Source organism: Neofelis nebulosa, chromosome 6 (assembly GCF_028018385.1).
Source record: "Neofelis nebulosa isolate mNeoNeb1 chromosome 6, mNeoNeb1.pri, whole genome shotgun sequence".
In the NCBI taxonomy this organism is placed as follows: domain Eukaryota; kingdom Metazoa; phylum Chordata; class Mammalia; order Carnivora; family Felidae; genus Neofelis; species Neofelis nebulosa.
In genome coordinates, this window is record NC_080787.1 from 33,087,524 (window position 1) to 33,108,410 (window position 20,887).

General features: G+C 42.5%; 1 protein-coding gene across 1 annotated transcript in view; it reads right to left on the reverse strand.

Moving 5' to 3' along the window:
- LOC131515327 (class I histocompatibility antigen, Gogo-B*0101 alpha chain-like) overlaps positions 1-20,887 on the reverse strand; it is a 554,762-nt gene that overhangs the window by 24,821 nt on the left and 509,054 nt on the right. The gene's annotated exons all lie outside the window — the stretch shown is intronic.

Here is a 20,887-nt window from a genome sequence, read left to right on the forward strand (position 1 = left end):
ATCAAATAGCAACCCTCTCTGCTACTTTTGGTATTCCCATTTTCAGGAATCGGGAAGTCTACCACAGACAGTGGTCTTAATCTTGACACTCATGCCACTGAGTTATCTGCCAGGGCACACTGCAGGCTCAGGAACTCTCTGAATCTCCCACCAGAGCTCTACTCTGCTAAAGGCAGGATTGTAGCTTGGATCCCAGAAAGGTGCCACAGGAACCCCAGACTTGGGTCCCTGGAGAGAGCCCTCTCTTCAGAACACCTGGTTTCTGGAAAGGGCTGGAGTGCCTGGGGAAAAAAAGAAAAGGATACCAGGCTTGTAGTCATCCGGGCAGATGGTGACAGCATGTGGCAGCTGCCAGGACAGGAGTGTCACTCTTTCTGGGAGGAAAGTAGATACCCCCTACACCTAGCCTATAACCATTGAATTTCTCCAGCATGGACCCCAATTTAAAAACTAAAACAAAACCAAGCAAGAGCACCTTTGCCCCTAGAGTGCCAAACATTGAATCCTACGGAGGCCTCCCTGCAAAAGGACCCAAAGGAGCTCTGGGGTCAAAGGGTGTGTATTTGGGGGTGTGTAGGAGGTTCTCCATCTCACAAGTGCTGCAGGGACTGTGGGCCCCACCACAGCTGCTGATTGTCTCCCTTCCCATTTCTCTCTCCCGCTACAATGTTTACTTGGAAATTTACGGGGGAAATCCTCTGACAAGCTCTCGGGTTGGGGTCTCATTAGAGAAAATTACATAATGAGTGGCAAGGAGGGAATGGTTCCCTCCTCACAAGCTTAACTCGCGCCCAATCCCCACATCCCCAGGATAGATCAGTGCCCAAGACCTCTAGGGCTGAAGTGGGCAACAGGTGCAAGGGCAGAGGGGTGAGCCTGGGCAGGGCGGTCCAGGATCGGGGGTGAGCGACAGGGGACCAGAGCAGCCTCCTTCCTTCGCTCTAGGTTCCACTTGGCTGGAGGCTCCTGGATCTCGCTGGGTAACTGAGTGGATTGGTGGTTCAAGGCCAGCAACACCCAGGCGCCCCCTCTACTTGGCCACTGTGAGCACGCCCTTGGATCACGCCCCGCACCGCCAGCCACCCTCGGAGTTGGGGTGCAGTTCCTAGCCCTGGCTTCCTGCCCTGAGAGCCAGATTGACAGGCCTCGGCTTCCTTCCATCTGCGCACCATCCGTAATAAAACTAAAGTTTTCGCTGTGCTTTCTTTCACCACATCACGTGCTTCAATCTTCTGTTAACTGCGAGTTCTTTCTTACTAGGCTTGTTTGACAGAAGACAAAACCGAGGCTCAGAGAAGAACCTTGTTCAAACCCACACAGCTCCTGGGAGCAGAGTTTTTCTCCCAACACAACTTTACTTTGTCCCTTAGTGGAGCCAGGATCCCTGTAACTTGGCAGCATGATCTAGATGGGTGGGATGTTTATAGGGACCACCTAAGGAACAAAGTATAATCGAGGTTTGTGCAAGAAAAGGTCCAGCTCCTTCTTCTGGAGTCCAGGTTCCCCTTTCAGCCCCTTGGACTTCCAGAGTTTTGTTCTTCTGGCCCCACAGGGCAGAAGCACTTTGCCCTCCCTCCCAGCACCCAGACCCCCTCACAGCTGACTGTGCTAGCACTCTCTGTCCACCTGCTTCTGGACAGTGAATGCTGGCACAGTAAGAATATCGAATGATTTGGGACCCAGTCACCCTCATTTTTCTCCCTTCTGCCTGCTGCAAAGACTTCTCCAGAAATGAGACATCCCCAGAGAAAACAGGTTTTTGCTGATCTCTGGCCCCAAGGGTGGGTCTCCTTTTCTTCTGACACATTTGATCCCCTTGTTCTCTCTCTCTCCCTGTTCCTACCCCCCTAAATTGCCAGAAGCACCCCTCTCTGTAGAGGGAGGGCCAAAAGTTATGGCTTCCCCTGCTTAGCAGCAACTACAAAGCCCATAGCAATGGCCAAGTGAGACAAGAAAGTAAGCTGGCCATATTATGGAGCAAGTGTTAGAATCCAAGAATCCAGCTGTTCCAGTCCCTGGCTCCCTACTACCACAGAACTCATCCCAGTTGATCTTCCTCCTCCCACAACCCTGGCCCTGGCAAGCTTTTAATTCTTCCTGAAACTTCGTGTCCTAGTGAGACTCCAGGCATCAACTCATCCTATGTAGTCCATTTCTGCTGTAGAACCCACCATGCTAGATAACAACTTCCAATGTGGATTATTTCAAGATGAAGAGAGGAAAATTACCGCCTGCCTCCTGCATCCTAATGCAGCTTCTCTTTGGAATCCTGGGACCTGGTACATGAATTATCCATCAATCACAGAGGATATGGAAGCCACAGAAAGTCAGGAGACAAAGGTCTCTGTCTGAGGCACTCTGCTTGCATATTCTCATTCTTTTTCTGGAAGCAAAGATGATAAACTTCTTTTCTCCTATTTCTGTGAAAGTCAGTACTGACCCTAGCCCCCATTGACCACAATTGTGGCCCTCACCTTCACCTTGCAGCAAATCCACCTTTCTCCTCTCCCTCCAACCTTTAGCTATAAGCAGGAACACAAATAGCAACTTTATTTTGATTTTTCCCCTAGAATCCTGGAGTGTAATAGCTGCTTGATAAATATTTTGTATCTAACATGAAAATCCTAGTTTCTATATCATTCTTTTTTTAAAAATTTTTTAACGTTTATTTATTTTTGAGACAGAGAGAGACAGAGCATGAATGGGGGAGGGTCAGAGAGAGAGGGAGACACAGAATCAGAAGCAGGCTCCAGGCTCTGAGCCAACAGCCCAGAGCCAGACGCGGGGCTCGAACTCACGGACCGCGAGATCATGACCTGAGTTGAAGTCGGACGCCTAACCGACTGAGCCACCCAGACGCCCCTCTATATCATTCTTAATTCCTTATTAGAGTTAGCCTCCAAGTCTGAATAAAGCCAAGGGAAATGAAAATATCCCTACCAGAAATGCTGCCTAAATGTGAATCCTTGGTCAGCTCTCCCTGGATAGAGACACATGCAGAGGGACCACAGAAACCCCAGGGCAGTGGGAACTGTGGATGAAAGCCAGAGGAGAAGTAAAGTCTGGGCTCCTATGTTTCTAGCCATTTCACCTGACTTCTCTCTTAGACTCCTCCAGACTTTCAAGTTTCTCTTTTTAAGTATTAAAAACAATGCCAGATAACTCTTCATTTCCACTGTAGGATGGAATGCCTAAAAAGGGAGTAGCAGGGTAAGTGTGGAGTTGACAGAAGTAGGCCTGGGTTGGATTAGCAAAAGGACTTTGGGTGGTGTTTTTCTTTTTCTTTTGATATTTATTTCTTGCATCCTCCCTCTGCTCCCTCCCAATGACTGTCTCCTGGAGACTGCTGTCTTGCACATTCTGTTCTCTTTCTCCTTCTTGCCTCTCTGTGAACCCCTTCTATTTGAACCATTATTACTGCAGAGGACTTCCAGACTCATCATTAGCCTCTCTTTGCTCTGAAATCCAGTCCTGTATTTCCAGGCTTATTTTTCCCATAACATCTTCACTTGGATGTCACGTCATATCAAACATGAGGCTCATGTATTCGTCCAGCAAACATTTTTGGAGCATTTCCTCCGTGCTAGATCTGAAGATAACATCAGTGAATAAAGTAAGCAACAGGTCCTGCCTTTAGGTAAAGATCTCACAATCCACCAGGAAAGGCAGATATCACACAAGGAATGACACACAAATATAACTCTTTTAAGTATGCAAAAATACCGGCAGGCACCACCTCATCTTCCCACTATCAGGTCTTCATAGTTTCCCCCATTGGCATTCATTCTCTTCCTCCCTGCTCCCCCTTTACATTGGAGGACTGTCTCTCCAACCTGGGTTCTGGTTCCCATCCCACACTTCCTGCCTCTCAGTAGGCTTCTCCTCCCCCTCCCACACTGTCTACTTCTCTTTCTCCGGGGTCTGTCCATCAGCATCCAAACAAGCTCTAGAAAAGTGTACACAAGAATCATCTGGAAGAGATTCTACTTGTTTACTTATTTATTTATTAAAAACCATTTATTTATAATTGAGGTATAGTTAATATACAATATTATATTAGTTTCAGGTGTGAAACAGGATGATTGGATATTTGTATATATTGTGACATGATCACCACGATAAGTCTAGTTAACATCCATCACCACATATAGTTACAATTTGTGTGTACGTGTGTGTTGAGAACTTTTAATATCTATGCTCTTCGCAACTTTGAAATATGTGATACAGTATTATTAACTATAGTCACCATGCTGTACATTACACCCCCAGGACTTATATTAAAATTTTTTTTAACATTTCTTTATTTTTGGGGGGCGAGGGGCAGAGAGAGATGGAGACAGAGAATCAAAAGCAGGCTCTGCACTGCCAGTGCAAAGCCCAATGTAGAGCTAGAACTCAGGAACCGTGAGATCATGACTTGGGCTGAAGTCAGACACTCAACCAGCTGAGCCACCCAGGCGCCCCAGGACTTATTTATCTTATAATTGGAAGTTTGTACCTTCTGATACCTTTCACGCATTTTGCTCACTCCTAACCCCTGCCTCTGGTGACCACCAATCTGTTCTCTGTAGCCATAAACTTATTTTTTTTTAGCTTCCACATATGAGATCATACAGCATTTGTCTTTGTTTGATTTACTTCACTTAGCATAATGTCTTCAAGGTCCATCCATGTTGTCACAAATGGCAGGATTTCCTTCTTTTTTATGGCTGAATAATATTTCATTCTATATATATGAGATCATTTCTAAAATGCAGGTTTTGGTCCCTGTCCCTTAGGGTTCCTGAATCGGTAAATCTGGGATAGGGGCTGGGATCTGCATTTTAACAAGCTCTTAACCAACCTTGAAGCCTGTGGTCTAGGGACCACACTTTGAAAACTCTGTTCTTCCAGTATCCATCCTTAATAAGCCCATATCTTTCCCAGCCCTACCCTCTGTCATTGCCAAGTTTCTTGAAATAATTCCCTATAAAAAAATTTCCCTATAAAAAAATATAAAATATTCATTTTCTCATCTCCTACTCACTGTGTATATATTTCCTTTGCAGATTTTATCAGAGTAATTCATGTAGTTTTTGAAGTCCAGTAGTCCTACAGGCTCATTACAGAAAATAGCCATCTCTGATGCACCCCTCCTTTTCACACCTGATGCCTGCTGTTCAGAGGCAGCAACTTCCAACTTTTAGCTTTTTCTCTTGGTATTTGCACCGACAGTTTTATTTATTTTTTTTTAATATATGAAATTTATTGTCAAATTGGTTTCCATACAACACCCAGTGCTCATCCCAAAAGGTGCCCTCCTCAATACCCATCACCCACCCTCCCCTCCCTCCCACCCCCCATCAACCCTCAGTTTGTTCTGTTTTTAACAGTCTCTTATGCTTTGGCTCTCTCCCACTCTAACCTCTTTTTTTTTTCCTTCCCCTCCCCCATGGGTTTCTGTTAAGTTTCTCAGGATCCACATAAGAGTGAAACCATATGGTATCTGTCTTTCTCTGTATGGCTTATTTCACTTAGCATCACACTCTCCAGTTCCATCCACGTTGCTACAAAAGGCCAGATTTCATTCTTTCTCATTGCCAAGTAGTATTCCATTGTGTATATAAACCACAATTTCTTTATCCATTCATCAGTTGATGGACATTTAGGCTCTTTCCATAATTTGGCTATTGTTGAGAGTGCTGCTATAAACATTAGGGTACAAGTGCCCCTTATGCATCAGCACTCCTGTATCCCTTGGGTAAATTCCTAGCAGTGCTATTGCTGGGTCATAGGGTAGGTCTATTTTTAATTTTCTGAGGAACCTCCACACTGCTTTCCAGAGCGGCTGCACCAATTTGCATTCCCACCAACAGTGCAAGAGGGTTCCCGTTTCTCCACATCCTCTCCAGCATCTATAGTCTCCTGATTTGTTCATTTTGGCCACTCTGACTGGCATGAGGTGGTATCTGAGTATGGTTTTGATTTGTATTTCCCTGATGAGGAGCGACGTTGAACATCTTTTCATGTGCCTGTTGGCCATCCGGATGTCTTCTTTAGAGAAGTGTCTATTCATGTTTTCTGCCCATTTCTTCACTGGGTTATTTGTTTTTCGGGTGTGGAGTTTGGTGAGCTCTTTATAGATTTTGGATACTAGCCCTTTGTCCGATATGTCATTTGCAAATATCTTTTCCCATTCCATTGGTTGCCTTTTAGTTTTGTTGGTTGTTTCCTTTGCTGTGCAGAAGCTTTTTATCTTCATAAGGTCCCAGTAATTCACTTTTGCTTTTAATTCCCTTGCCTTTGGGGATGTGTCAAGTAAGAAGTTGCTGTGGCTGAGGTCAGAGAGGTCTTTTCCTGCTTTCTCCTCTAGGGTTTTGATGGTTTCCTGTCTCACATTCAGGTCCTTTATCCATTTTGAGTTTATTTTTGTGAATGGTGTGAGAAAGTGGTCTAGTTTCAACCTTCTGCATGTTGCTGTCCAGTTCTCCCAGCACCATTTGTTAAAGAGACTGTCTTTTTTCCATTGGATGTTCTTTCCTGCTTTGTCAAAGATGAGTTGGCCATAAGTTTGTGGGTCTAGTTCTGGGGTTTCTATTCTATTCCATTGGTCTATGTGTCTGTTTTTGTGCCAATACCATGCTGTCTTGATGATGACAGCTTTGTAGTAGAGGCTAAAGTCTGGGATTGTGATGCCTCCTGCTTTGGTCTTCTTCTTCAAAATTACTTTGGCTATTCGGGGCCTTTTGTGGTTCCATATGAATTTTAGGATTGCTTGTTCTGGTTTCAAGAAGAATGCTGGTGCAATTTTGATTGGGATCGCATTGAATGTGTAGATAGCTTTGGGTAGTATTGACATTTTGACAATATTTATTCTTCCAATCCATGAGCAGGGAATGTCTTTCCATTTCTTTATATCTTCTTCAATTACCTTCATAAGCTTTCTATAGTTTTCAGCATACAGATCTTTTACATCTTTGGTTAGATTTATTCCTAGGTATTTTATGCTTCTTGGTGCAATTGTGAATGGGATCAGTTTCTTTATTTGTCTTTCTGTTGCTTCATTGTTAGTGTATAAGAATGCAACTGATTTTTGTACATTGATTTTGTATCCTGCAACTTTGCTGAATTCATGTATCAGTTCTAGCAGACTTTTGGTGGAGTCTATCGGATTTTCCATGTATAATATCATGTCATCTGCAAAAAGCGAAAGCTTGACTTCATCTTTGCCAATTTTGATGCCTTTGATTTCCTTTTGTTGTCTGATTGCTGATGCTAGAACTTCCAGCACTATGTTAAACAACAGCGGTGAGAGTGGGCATCCCTGTCGTGTTCCTGATCTCAGGGAAAAAGCTCTCAGTTTTTCCTCGTTGAGGATGATGTTAGCTGTGGGTTTTTCATAAATGGCTTTTATGATCTTTAAGTATGTTCCTTCTATCCCGACTTTCTCAAGGGTTTTTATTAAGAAAGGGTGCTGGATTTTGTCAAAGGCCTTTTCTGCATCGATTGACAGGATCATATGGTTCTTCTCTTTTTTTTTGTGCACCTACAGATTTAAACAACATATTTAGGGGCAATAGCGTGGCTTAGTCAGTTAAGCGTCCAACTTCAGTTCAGGTCACGATCTCATGGTTCGTGAGCTCGAGCCGTTCATCGGGCTCTGTGCTGACAGCTCAGGGCCTGGAGCCTGCTTCAGATTCTATGTCTCCCCTCTCTCTGCTCCTTCCCTGCTTGCACTCTCTCTCTCAAAAATAAATAAACATTAAAAAAATTTAGAAAAATAAACAACACATTCATATTATATTGCTATTCCTGGATTTTTAACAAAGATCTTGAATGCATTTTTAATTAGGCTAAATAATATTCTAAGACTCAAAAACTTCTTATCCCAATTTTTCCCCCGAAAAGATTTAATAATTTATATATATCCAATATCATGGGGAATAAATATCCTTTTCAAAACAAAACATGTTTTTAAAATTCTAATTAATTTTCTTATCAGTTAACTTCATTTTTAGCAGCAATTATTAAATAAAGTGAAAAAAGAAATTCTCTCATAGTAAATTACACAGGCCCAAGAGAGAATATCCACACCTATTATCCTACCTTCTCAGAACATAATTTATCTAACATCTGGCTCACAAATTTTAAAATCAACTGTGTTAAAACATGACAGCACATTGGCTGTTAACTCTTGCTTGTGTCTTAAGAAAGCACTTATGGAAAGAAAAAAAATGTTTCACAGGTAGTGGGCACAAACAGGTGATTTGGGGAATTGGTAACTAAAAATGGCAATCTTTCTTAGTTGCAGTGAGGTATGGAATGCTCTTCAACAAGCTCCAAGTCCATGAAATGGTATACCAGAAGTTTTCCTTTTCTTTGTTTGCAAAGCAGAATGCTAGCAGAGTTTTCTGCATATGCACCTTCCGCTTCATCAGTTCTGTGGTAGGGACACCATCAGGGTTGGTCCGTGGTGTCGCTGATTTCTTCTTCTTCTTCTTCTTCTTCTTCTTCTTCTTCTTCTTCTTCCTTCTCCTTCTTCTTCTTACTTCTCCTTCTCCTTCTCCTTCTTCCTCTTCTTCCTTTTCCTCCTCCTCCTCCTCCTCCTCTTCCTCTTCAGTCTAATTCTTCTCATTCTCCTCCTCCTCTTCCTCCTTTTGTCCTCAAAATTTTTATTGTGGTAGAACATACATAACAGAAAGTTTACCATTTTAACCAATTTTAAGTGAACAGTTCAGTGGCATTAAGTACATTCATATGGTTGTGTACCATTCATGGTGACTTGTTTCTGATTTCTGATTCTGCCTCCTGGAACCATCACACTCAGGCCTGGCTTAGTGTCGTCTCTGTCCAAGTACTTGAAACATGGTGAATGGTGAGGGGAAGACCTCTGATGCTGCAGCTTTGTCTTGCTGTTCATACCCTTCCAGAAGCTGTTCTAGGGTAGCACAGCTGTTACCTCCATGGACCATATGTGCTAGACTCTCCTTGACATAGCTTTCTGTAGCCATGTAGTCATTTCTGAATAGGTAAACTAAGACTTGAGCAATTGTTTTCTTATACCCCATTGAATAATTCTTATTGTCCTTATTAATATTTTTTCTTTCTGAATAGAGTGCTGCCCGATCAATTCTTGTGCCAGCAGTCTCAAGGCTTTCCCTAAGCATTCAACTTCCTGTTGAAGTGTTTCTCATTTTCAAACATGTGGGCTGTTGATAAAATTGTCCAGAGTTTTCCAGATTGACATTTTCTATGAGCTTTCCAGCTAGTTCCAGTGCCTGCTGTGTTTCAGTTCCTTCAAGGTTGCTCTGTTGGGAGTGCTATTTTCTAGAAATATTGTGCTGGCTTTCTCCATCAGTTGGTAGTTCCTGCATCTCCTTCAACATCATGCCTGCTTTCTCAGAAGCTTTATGTCTCCAGATTCAGAAGTGTTACCATCAGTATCTGGTTGCCATTAAAAAAAGGGCAGTTTTCAAGTATTTATCTGCTTTGATAAGATGCTCCAGCCCTTCATTTTTCTTTTGAGTTACTATTTCCACAGTCTGTCTGAAGGGCAAGACAGCATCTTCCTTTTGGACCCTGAAAGAGTCCTAGACAGAGATTCATAGATTATTTTGTTTCATATATTATCTGTGTATTTATTGATTGTCTTTCTCCCTTACTTGAATATAAGCTTCATACCTATTTTTTAATTTTTTTTTTCAACATTTTTTATTTATTTTTGGGACAGAGAGAGACAGAGCATGAACGGGGGAGGGGCAGAGAGAGAGGGAGACACAGAATCGGAAACAGGCTCCAGGCTCCGAGCCATCAGCCCAGAGCCTGACGCGGGGCTCGAACTCACGGACCGCGAGATCGTGACCTGGCTGAAGTCGGACGCTTAACCGACTGCGCCACCCAGGCGCCCCCATACCTATTTTTTAACACTGTGTCCCATGCCTGGAATCCTATATGCTTTATAGAAGTTTCTTTTTTTAAATTATTTTTGTAATGTTTATTTATTTTTGAGAGAGAGACAGAGACAGAACATGAGTGGGGGAGAAGCAGAGAGAGAGGGAGACACAGAATCCGAAACAGGCTCCAGGCTCTGAGCTGTAAGCAAAGAGCCTGATGCGGGCTCGAACTCACAAACCACGAGATCATGACCTGAGCCGAAGCCGGATGCTCAAACAACTGAGCCACCCAGGCGCCCCTTTACAGACGTTTCTTGAGGAATATTTTGAATGATGAAAATGAAGTACTGGGACAGAGAGCACCTATCAGAGAGAAATTTAGATCAATCTCCCAGATTCTTCTCTAACCCATTCCCACTGCTACTACTTGGTCTAGCACTTTATACTAAAAAGTAACTAAATAAAAGAAAGAAATCATTCCAAGGATTTTCCCCTACCATTTCCTTGTGTCTTTTTACTGAGAGAACTGATACAAACTGCCTAACACATCAGTTCTGACCTTCACTGTCTAAGAGGTGATGAAGCATTTGGCCTCACCTAAAAGCTACAACCTGACTGCCTTCATTTCATGCATAACAATCTGTGGGCTCTGCTCAGGCAGGGACAGTATGCTGAAGGTCCCAAAGAATCAAGGGGGGATTTGCACGTGAGGGTCTCAGCTCAAGTGTCCTACTGTTTTGGTGTGACCTCCCTTTTACTTTCACCCAGCTGAGGGAATGCTTCTGGGGATATCTGTCCAGATGACCTCTATGTTTTCAAACAACACATTTTCTCCTTCATCTGAGCTCCAACAATCCTTCATGTTAGAGAAATGATATGCAGTTTCTGTTTGTGTTGCCTCCTTAACATGTGTTAGATTTTAAGATTCACCTAGGCAAACAGCAACAAAAACCCCACAGAAACCAAAAGACCGAGGACCCTGATTAGCAAAATTCTTGAGGAAAGAAGAGTGTAGAGGTGATTGATCAAAAGATTCATTCAACACAGAAGCACAAGTGACTCAGCAGGCGTGCCCACAGCATCCACATTGGGGGTGGGGGGAGATTAACTGCAGTCTAGATACCAGTAGTTCTGCAGACTTAAAGGAAACAAGAATGACAAATTCGCACAATACTCTTAATTAAATATAAAAAAGGCAAAAATTAGGGTTATTCCTGAATAAAAATTAATGTATTTTAGGGAGGACTACAACTTCTGGGTCCACCATAGCCTCTGAGCCCTCCATACCCTTGATCACAGCTGCCAGGCACACTACCAAGACAACCATGGCCTCAGGAGACACCACAGTGTGTGTGTCCACAATGGGCTCCTCCCACAGGTCCTCAGAGCAACTCAACGTCTCAGGCCATCGAGGTCTCCACCACAGCTTCTGAGACCACACAACCATCACCACAACCTCTGAGGCCACCACACCCTCCACCACAGCATCTGTATCCACCATGACCTCTACCACAGCCTCTGAAAACACCACAGGCTCTGAGACTACCTCAGTCTCCCATACAGTTTCTGAAACCATGAAGTCCTTCACTACACTGTCTGTGCCAATGATGGCCTGCACCCCAGCCTCTGAGACTACCGTGTCCTCCATAATAACCTCTGTGCCTACCATGGTCTACAACTCAGGCTCAAAGATTACAACAGCCTCTGAGACCATCATGGCCTCTACCACCACCTCTGAGACTACAATACCTGCCAACACAGCCTCTGATATCAGTACAGTTTCCACCAAAGCCCTTGTGACAATTTTGAAGTCTGTGCCTTTTGCAGTCACCCCAATAACTGCTGATGCCACAGCATCTCTGTCCTTCACAGCCTCTGGGAGCACTGCTCCCTCCATGACGACATCTGTGCCCACCACAGTCCACAGTCTTCACTACAACCTCTGAAATCATCACAGGCCCTAGAGCCACCACAGACTTCACCACAGCTCAAACACCACTGCAGAGTCTGTGTCCACCACAGGCTCTGAGATCACCATGTCCACAGTGGCCTCCTCCTTTGCCTCTGAAATCTCCATAAGCATGGACACCACCATAGCTTCTACTATAGCTACTGAGATCATCACACCTTCCACTACAATGTCTGTGCCAACCACAGCCTTCAGCATAGCCTCTGAAGTCACCATCAGTTCTTCGACTACCCTAGTCTCTCAGATAACTTCTGAGGCCCTCAGGTCCACCACTGCAGCATCTGTGTCAATGATACCCTCTATCCCAGACTTTGAGGCCTCTGGAGTCTCTACCAAGGTCTCTGAGACCACCACAGCCTCCACAATTACATCTCTGCCCACCACAGGCTCTAAGAACACAGCTTTTGGGACTACCATGGCCTCCACCACCACTTCTGAGACCACCATGGCATCTACCACGACTGCTGATACCACTAAGGCCACCACTGATCTCTCTGACAGCAGTGTGGTGTCTACCTTGGGCCTCTGAGGCAATGACAGTATCCACTAAAGTCTCTGACACCAGAAGAATCTGTGCCCTCCACAGCTATTCCAATGTCTGGAGAGACCCTAGCTGTCTCACCTACAGCTTCTTTTTTTTTCTTTAACTCACCCCTTTATTTAAAAAAAATATATTTATTTATTTTGAGAGTGAAAAGGAAAGAGAGATAAAGTGTTTAAGTAGGGGTGGGACAGGCAGAGAGGGAGAGAATCCCAAGCAGGCTATGTGCTGTCAGCATGGAGCCTGATGTGGGGCTCACACTCACAAACTGTGAGATCACGACCTGAGCAGAAATCAAGAGCCTGCACCTAACCAACTGAGCTGCGCAGGCACCCCTCAATGACAGCTTCTATGGGCACCACAGTTTCTTTCTCAGAATCCGGGTCCATCATATATTCTTCAACAGATTCTGGCAACACCGAAGCCTCCACCTCACCTTTTGGACATACCACAGCCTCAGAGGTCACCACACCTTTTACTTTGGCCTTATCACCTACCTTGGCCTTTACCTCTGCCTCTGAGGTCCCCACAGTCTCTACCAGTGTCTCTGGACCTTTCATGGTCTCTTCTATCACCTTGGTGCCCACCAAGGTCACTGACTTTTCTACTCAGACCATCACCAACACAGCTTTATCAGGTACTGACCACCATGTCTTCTCTAAGCACACACATTTACCTCCAGTGACAACCATCACCTTTTTGCCTGTTTCTGTCATTGCTGCTCTAGACTCTAGTCAAGCCACTCTAGTCAAGCCACTCTTAGATATAATTCTGTTCCCTCTTTTTGAATCTTACTTATTTCTGTTCTGGTCTCACCTTCTTTTGCTCAGTGTCCCTCATTTCCATCCCAATCAGATTCTTTGCAAATAACCGTCCCCCCACCCCAACACACACACATTAATTATATTCCATCACTTCTGCCTAGAGGGAACTCACCTCAACTGCGACAAACATCTCAATTTGTTAGATGCTATCACTTCTGTGCCAAGCCCAATCAGCTCTGTCTCACCCACCGCCTGTGACATTGCCACCTCATCTCCAATGTATTGAGCGCTGGCCCAGGGGCTGCTAACTACACTTCATGGACCAAATCTGGCCTGTTACCTGCTTTCTCAAATGAGGTATTATTGGAGCACAGGTGCACGTACTCCTTTACGTCTATAGCTGCTTTCCAGCTACTTTGCATACTTGTGAGAGAGACTTTGTGACTCAAATAGCTTAAACATGTGCCACCTGATGACACTTTACAATAAGAAGTTTTCCAACCCTTGCTCCAAGTTTAAGACCAAAGTGATTTTTTTTCATATTCTTCCACTTGCTCTGAATAAAATCACCTCTGCACTTGCCATCAGCACTCATGGAGAATGTGATTCAACCCATTTTGTTCTGAGCCACTCACTGCTATTCCAGTGACTGACACTGCTCTTGTAACCACTTCCAGTCTAAGCACAACCCTTGCTGCCAATGCCACCTGCTGTGTGTATTAGTTCCCCCAGCCTTATTCTGAGCCAGCCTCTCCTGTCCCTAGGGCCAGCCTCCTCCCTGTGGGTCAGGTTCTTCCACATGAGTTCTGAGCATACTCACCTCACCTTTGTTGACCACCACGATTGTGTTAGATTATGTAACCTGTGCTCCCAGCCATGGCCACTGTCTCACCCCTGAGTAAATCTGAGTCCATCATCCCGTCCTCCAGCAATGTCCTTATGCCCAGTTGAGTACATCACAAGAATATCAGACTCTGCCCCTTTTATCCCTTCTCTATTTGGGTGATCACTTCTAAAATTGAATAAATCTTCTCCTACATCAATCACAGTCACATTTCCTCACTCTTAGCCTTCACTATCACCAGTGGACATAGTCTACGTCCTCTTCTCTAAGACACTCACCTCTACTCTGGGGACCATGGCCTCAGGTGAATCACTTTCTAACATCTCTCCTCCCACCACAACAGCTCTTCTCAAACCACCACTCCCATTAGTGCGCTAGATCAACCTTTCTTCTCTAAGTACACCCGCCTCCCTTTTGATTACCTGTTTCCTAGGCGCCAGGACTCTGGAATCAGGCCAACTACCCCCCCCCCCCCACCCCGTCACCATGGCCCTTGCAATGGACTCTACATCCCCTGCCACCAGGAATATTGTCCCTGAGAGAGCCCCAAATGCTCTGACCTGGGCACATCCACTATTGGAGCACCATCTACCACCTTTGTTCCAGGTACCAGGAACACCAGGATGAGATCCACCCAGGAGTCAGTCTCCACTCTTGGAAGAAGCATTACCTCCCCCCAAATAGGCCCAGTCACCACAGGCACAAACACAGTTACCAAGAGTCAAATGCCAACAAATGAGAGTAAACAAGTGGATATTTGCACCCCTGGGGCATCATCCTCATCTCTCTGTCTGGAGTCATAGTGACTATTGAACTGTTAGTGGGACTGAGTTTCTGTATGGTGAGTTACTGTGAGTAGAGATGCAGGAACCACCTACATGATGGATCATGAGTGGGAATAGGATAATGAGAATAGAACTGCAAGGATGTTCAGGACAGGAGAGCAGTTTGTGGAGATCACATACACCTTAGCCCAGTCAACACAAGAGCAGCAGGAGCACACCTGTAGTCTCACAAAGTCAGCTTTGTCAGGTCGTTGCAATAAGAGAAACTGTACACCAGAGAGACTAAGGAGCTTTGTACCAAACTAAGGAAAAGAGTCATTATAGTATTGGGGGAGTGTGGAGTTTGGGTCAAAGGTAAATGAAGCAGAGTGTTCTTAAGCTCACAACTATGCAGGATGAGTACAGGGTCAACAATTGCTTCAGACTGTGAACTGGACTCAGTTTCCTTGGGGATGACAAAGTTACAATAGATGGGAAATGCTGTATAGTTGACCCCTCACAGTAAATAATCTTTATAACTTTAGTCTCCCCCAAAACTTAACTACTAACAGCCTACTGTTGACTGGAAGTCATACCCATAACATAAATAATCAATTAACACATATTTTGTATGTTATATGTATTATATACTGTATTCTAAAAATAAAATAAGCTACAGAAAAGAAAAGATTAAGAAAATTCTAAGGATGAGAAAATAGATTTACAGTATTTTATTATATTTTTCTGCATATAAGTGGACCAGCACTGTTCAAACCCATGCTGTTCAAGGGTCAAATGTATTCAGAAACTCTTATCTGCCCCTTGGTTGGAAATCGAAACTATTTCTCTGTGTTAAAGTAACTTAGATTCTCCAGACAAGAATAGGATTTGCTTCTTACTGATATAATTTCAAACAGGAAATTTGTGATAGTCTATGTGTTTAGAGAACCAAATTTTTCATTGACAAAATCACTGAAAGTAAGTCACTGAAAGATGGGGGCTGTTATGAAGGCTTACAGCTGCAATGTGTCTTTGGGGAAAATATTCTTTCCTGTGAACCTTGCAGCTGGCTTTATCCATGTTGTCATTCCAGCCTGAGGAATGGCAGGACAGACTGTTACTTTCTCGGTGTGTTTTTTATTTTCCCAAATAGCATGATATAAAGACCACGAGAGAGGGAAAGACAGAAAATGTGAATTACAGATGTAGTGAGAAGCAGTAAAAGGAAGAAGAAAGGTGAAGTGGAGTCTATGGGAGAGGTAAGTGTATGAGTCTATGTGCTGTGAATGGAAGACAGTCAAGAATACAAGGGCAAGCTTATATTTTATAAAGTTGCTGAAAACAATAGCACTGGAAAAAGGATCTTTAGAAAGTGATGAACATTTGAACTCCCAACAGGTTTTTTCATTTCCATGGCAGATGTTGCTTCTGAAGGTGAGGGGGTGAAGATGTGTTCTTTCCCCTTCCCTTTGTGATTTTACCCAAGTGAAAGGAAATTCACTTTTCTAGGTACCTCTTAGCACAGCTCAAACAGGCTGGACATTTCAAAATACTTCACTAAATACTAAAAGGGCAGATAAGAAGGAAATACCCTTCTCAAGGACAGAAACCACAGAAACACCCACTGTCTTGTAGGGGAGGCTTCTGATGCTCTGAGAAGTGACATGTTTTGAGGCCCAGAGCCCCCTGCAGTTCTCTGTGGTGTGATGCCCACATACTAGCAGCAGACTGCATCCCTGCATTCTATTCTCTATCCTGGTCTTAATCTTCTATTTTAATGTATTTTTCTTGTTTTATCTTTAAAAATATATTTATAATTTCCTCTTTTGGTTTCATGTATTCCTGGAAGTAGTCTTCAGCATTTCTAGGGTGACCCACATAAATAAATGAGAAATTTACACACTAGCCACAAATGGCTGGCATAATTTCCAATCGGTTTACTTGAGTTTCTTACCTCAGAATCTTGATTGCTCACCATGGTGACAACAAAATACAACTTTCCAGCCATGAGCAATTCTTCAAATGTTTAAAATAAAGATGTAATACGAGCACCTGGGTGGCTTAATCGTTGAGTGTCTGACTCTTGATTTTGGCTCAGGTCATGATCTTAGGGTCGTGGAATAGAGCCTCGCACTGAGGCTCACTCAGCATGGAGCCTGGTTAAGATTCATTCTCTCTCCTTCTTCTCTCTCTTTCTTTCTCTCTCTCTCTCCCCCTCAGCTCCTCTCTCTCCCTCTCTCTCTCTCTCAAAAAAAGATAAAGATGTAACAATAATAACTAGCACCTTATTAACTATTTACTAGGTGTAAGGTCCAGAGCTGAGAGTGCAAAATAGCCATGTCCTTCTTTTACTCTGTATAACCACTTTGGGGGAACATACTCTTATTATTCCATTTCACAGACTAGGACACTAGAGTCAGAGACTAAGGTAACTTCCTGAAGGTCACAGGGCAAGGCTCCAATCCAAGTCAGCTTGACTGAAGAACCCATGCTCTTAGCTACAGTTTAAAGTCAGTTCTTCAACTTTTGGCTCTTCATGGGCCTTCCCTTATCTTTTTAAATTTATTTCATTTTGTTATTTTATTGTATTATTTTTATTTTTTTAATTTTATTTTTAAAATTTACATCCAAATTAGTTAGCATATAGTGTAACAATGATTTCAGGAGTAGATTCCTCAATGCCCTTTACCCATTTAGCCCATCCCCGCTCCCACAACCCCTCCAGTATCCCTCTGTTTGTTCTCCATATTTAAGACTCTCTTATATTTTGTCCTCCTCCCTGTTTTTATATTATTTTTGCTTCCCTTCCCTTATGTTCATCTGTTTTGTATCTTAAAGTCCTCATATGAGTGAAATCATATGATATTTATCTTTCTCTGACTAATTTCGCTTAGCATAATACCCTCTAGCTCCATTCATGTAGCTGCAAATGGCAAGCTTTCATTCTTTTTGATTGCTGAGTAATACTCCATTGTATATATATACCACGACTTCTTTATTCATTCATCCATCGATGGACATTTGGGCTTTTTCCATACTTTGACTATTTTTGATAGTACTGCTATAAACATGGGGGTGCATGTGTCCTTTTGAAACAGCATACCTGTATCCCTCGGTAATTACCTAGTAGTGCAATTGCACTACTTAGGGTGGTTCTATTTTTAATTTTTTGAGGAGCCTCCATACTGTTTTCCAGAGTGGCTACAGCAGCTTGCTTTCCCATCAGCAATGCAAAAGAGATCCTCTTTCTCCTCATCCTTGCCAACATCTGTTGTTGCATGAGTTGTTAATGTTAGCCATTCTGACAGGTGTAAGGTGGTATCTCATTGTGGGTTTGATTTGTATTTCCCTGGTGACGAGTTATGCTGAGCATTTTTTTCATGTGTTGGTTGGCCATGTGGATGTCTTCTTTGGAGAAGTGACTATTTATGTCTTTTGCCCATTTCTTCGCTGAATTATTTGTTTTTTGGGTGTTGAGTTTGATAAGTTCTTTATAGATTTTGGATACTAACCCTTTATCTGATATGCCGTTTGCAAATATCTTCTCCCATTCTGTCGGTTGCCTTTCAGTTTTGTTGATTGTTTCCTTCACTGTACAGAAGCTTTTTATTTTGATAAGGTCCAAGTAGTTCATTTTTGCTTTTGTTTCCCTTGCCTCTGGAGATGTGTTAAGAAGTTGCTGCAGCCGAGGTCAAAGAGGTTTTGCCTGCTTTCTCTTCGAGGTTTTTGATGGCTTCCTGTCTATGTTTAGGTCTTTCATCCATTTTGAATTTATTTTTCTGTATGGTGTAAGAAAGAGGTTGAGGTTCATTCTTGTGAATGTCGCTGTCCAGTTTTCCCAGCACCACTTGCTGAAGAGACTGTCTTTATTCCATTAGATATTCTTCACTGTTTTGTCAAAGATTAGTTGGCCATACATTTGTGGGTCCATTTCTGGGTTCTCTATTCTGTTGCATTGATCTGAGTGTCTGTTCTTGTGCCAATACCATACTGTCTTGATGATTACAGCTTTGTAGTATAGCTTGAAGTCTGGGATTGTGATGCCTCCTGCTTTGGTTTTCTTTTTCAAGATTGCTTTGGCTATTCGGGGTCTTTTCTGGTTCCATACAAATTTTAGGATTATTTGTTCTAGCTCTGTGAAGAATGCTGGTTTTATTTTGATAGGAATTGCATTGAATATGTAGATTGCTTTGGGTAGTATCAACTTTTCAACAATATTTGTTCTTCCTATCCAGGTGCATGGAATATTGTTCCATTTTTTTTGTGTCTTCTTCAATTTCTTTCATAAGCTTTCTATAGTTTTCAGTGTATAGATTTTTTTTTACCTCTTTGGTTAGATTTATTCCTAGGTATTTTATGGTTTGTGGTGCAACTGTAAATGGGATCGATTCCTTGATTTCTCTTTCTGTTGCGTCAATGTTGGTGTATAGGAATGCAACCGATTTCTGTGCATTGATTTTATATCCTGAAACTTTGCTGAATTCATGAATCAATTCTAGCAGTTTTGTGGTGGAATCTTTTGGGTTTTCCATATAGAGTATCACGTCATCTGCAAAGAGTGAAAGTTTGACTTCTTCCTCGACGATTTGGATGCCATTTATTTCTTTGTGTTGTCTGATTGCGGAGGCTAAGACTTTTAATACCATGTTGAATAACAGTGGTGAGAGTGCACATCCCTGTCTTGTTCCTGACCTTAAGGGGAAAGCTCTCAGTTTTTCCCCATTGAGGGTGATATTAGCGTTGGGTCATTCATATATGGCTTTTATGATCTCGAGGTATGCTCCTTCTATCCCTACTTTCTTGAGGGTTTTTATCAAGAAAGGATGCTGTATTTTGTCAAATGCTTTCTCTGCATGTATTGAGAGGATCATATGGTTCTTGTCCTTTCTTTTATTGATGTAATGAATCACGTTAATTGTTTTTCAGATATTAAACCAGCCCTGCATCCCAGGTCTAAATCTCACTTGGTCATGGTGAATAACTTTTTAAAGGTATTGTTGGATCCGGTTGGCTAATATCTTGTTGAGGATTTTTGTATCCATGTTTTCAGGGAAATTGGTCTATAGTTCTCCTTTTTAGTGGGGTCTCTGGTTTTGGAATCAAGGTAATGCTGGCTTCATAAAAAGAGTTTGTTTCCAGTTTTCCTTCCATTTCTATTTTTTGGAACAGCTTCAAGAGAATAGGTGTTAACTCTTCCTTAAATGTTTGGTAGAATCCCCCAGGAAAGCCATCTGCCTTGGACTCTTGTTTTTTGGGAGATTTTTGATTGCTAATTAGATTTCTTTACTGGTTATGGGTCTCTTCAAATTTTCTATTTCTTCCTGTTTCAGTTTTGGTAGTGTATATGTTTCTAGGAATTTGTCCATTTCTTTTTCAGATTGCCCATTTTATTGGCATACAATTGATCATAATCTTCTCTTATTATGGTTTTTATTTCTGCAATGTTGGTTGTGATCTCTCCTCTTTCATTCTTGATTTAATTTATTTGGGTCCTTCCTTTTCTTTTTGATCAAATTGGCTAGAGGTTTATCAATTTTGTTAATTATTTCAAATAACCAGCTTCTGGTTTCATTGATCTGTTCTACGGTTTTTTGGTTTTTGGTTTTTTGGTTTTGATAGCATTAATTTCTGCCCTAATCTTTATTATTTCCTGTCTTCTGCTGGTTTTGGGGTTTTTTTTTGCTGTTCTTTTTCCAGCTCCTTAAGGTATAAGGTTAGGTTGTGTATCTGATATCTTTCTTCCTTCTTTAGGAAGGCCTGGATTGCTATATACTTTCCTCTTATGGCCGCCTTTCCTGCATCCCAGAGGTTCTGGGCTGTGGTGTTACCATTTTCATTGGCTTCCACGAACTTTTAAATTTTCTCTTTAACTTCTTGGTTAGCCCGTTCATTCTTTTGCTAAAGAATGTTCTTCAGTCTCCAAGTATTTGTTACCTTTCCAAATTTTTTCTTGTGGTTGATTTCGAGTTTCATAGCGTTGTGGTTTGAAAATATGCATGGTATGATCTTGATTTTTTTGTACTTGCTGAGGGCTTATTTGTGTCCCAGTATGTGGTCTATTCTGGAGAACGTTCCATGTGCACTGGAGAAAAATGAGTATTCTGCTGCTTTAGGATGAAATGTTCTGAACATA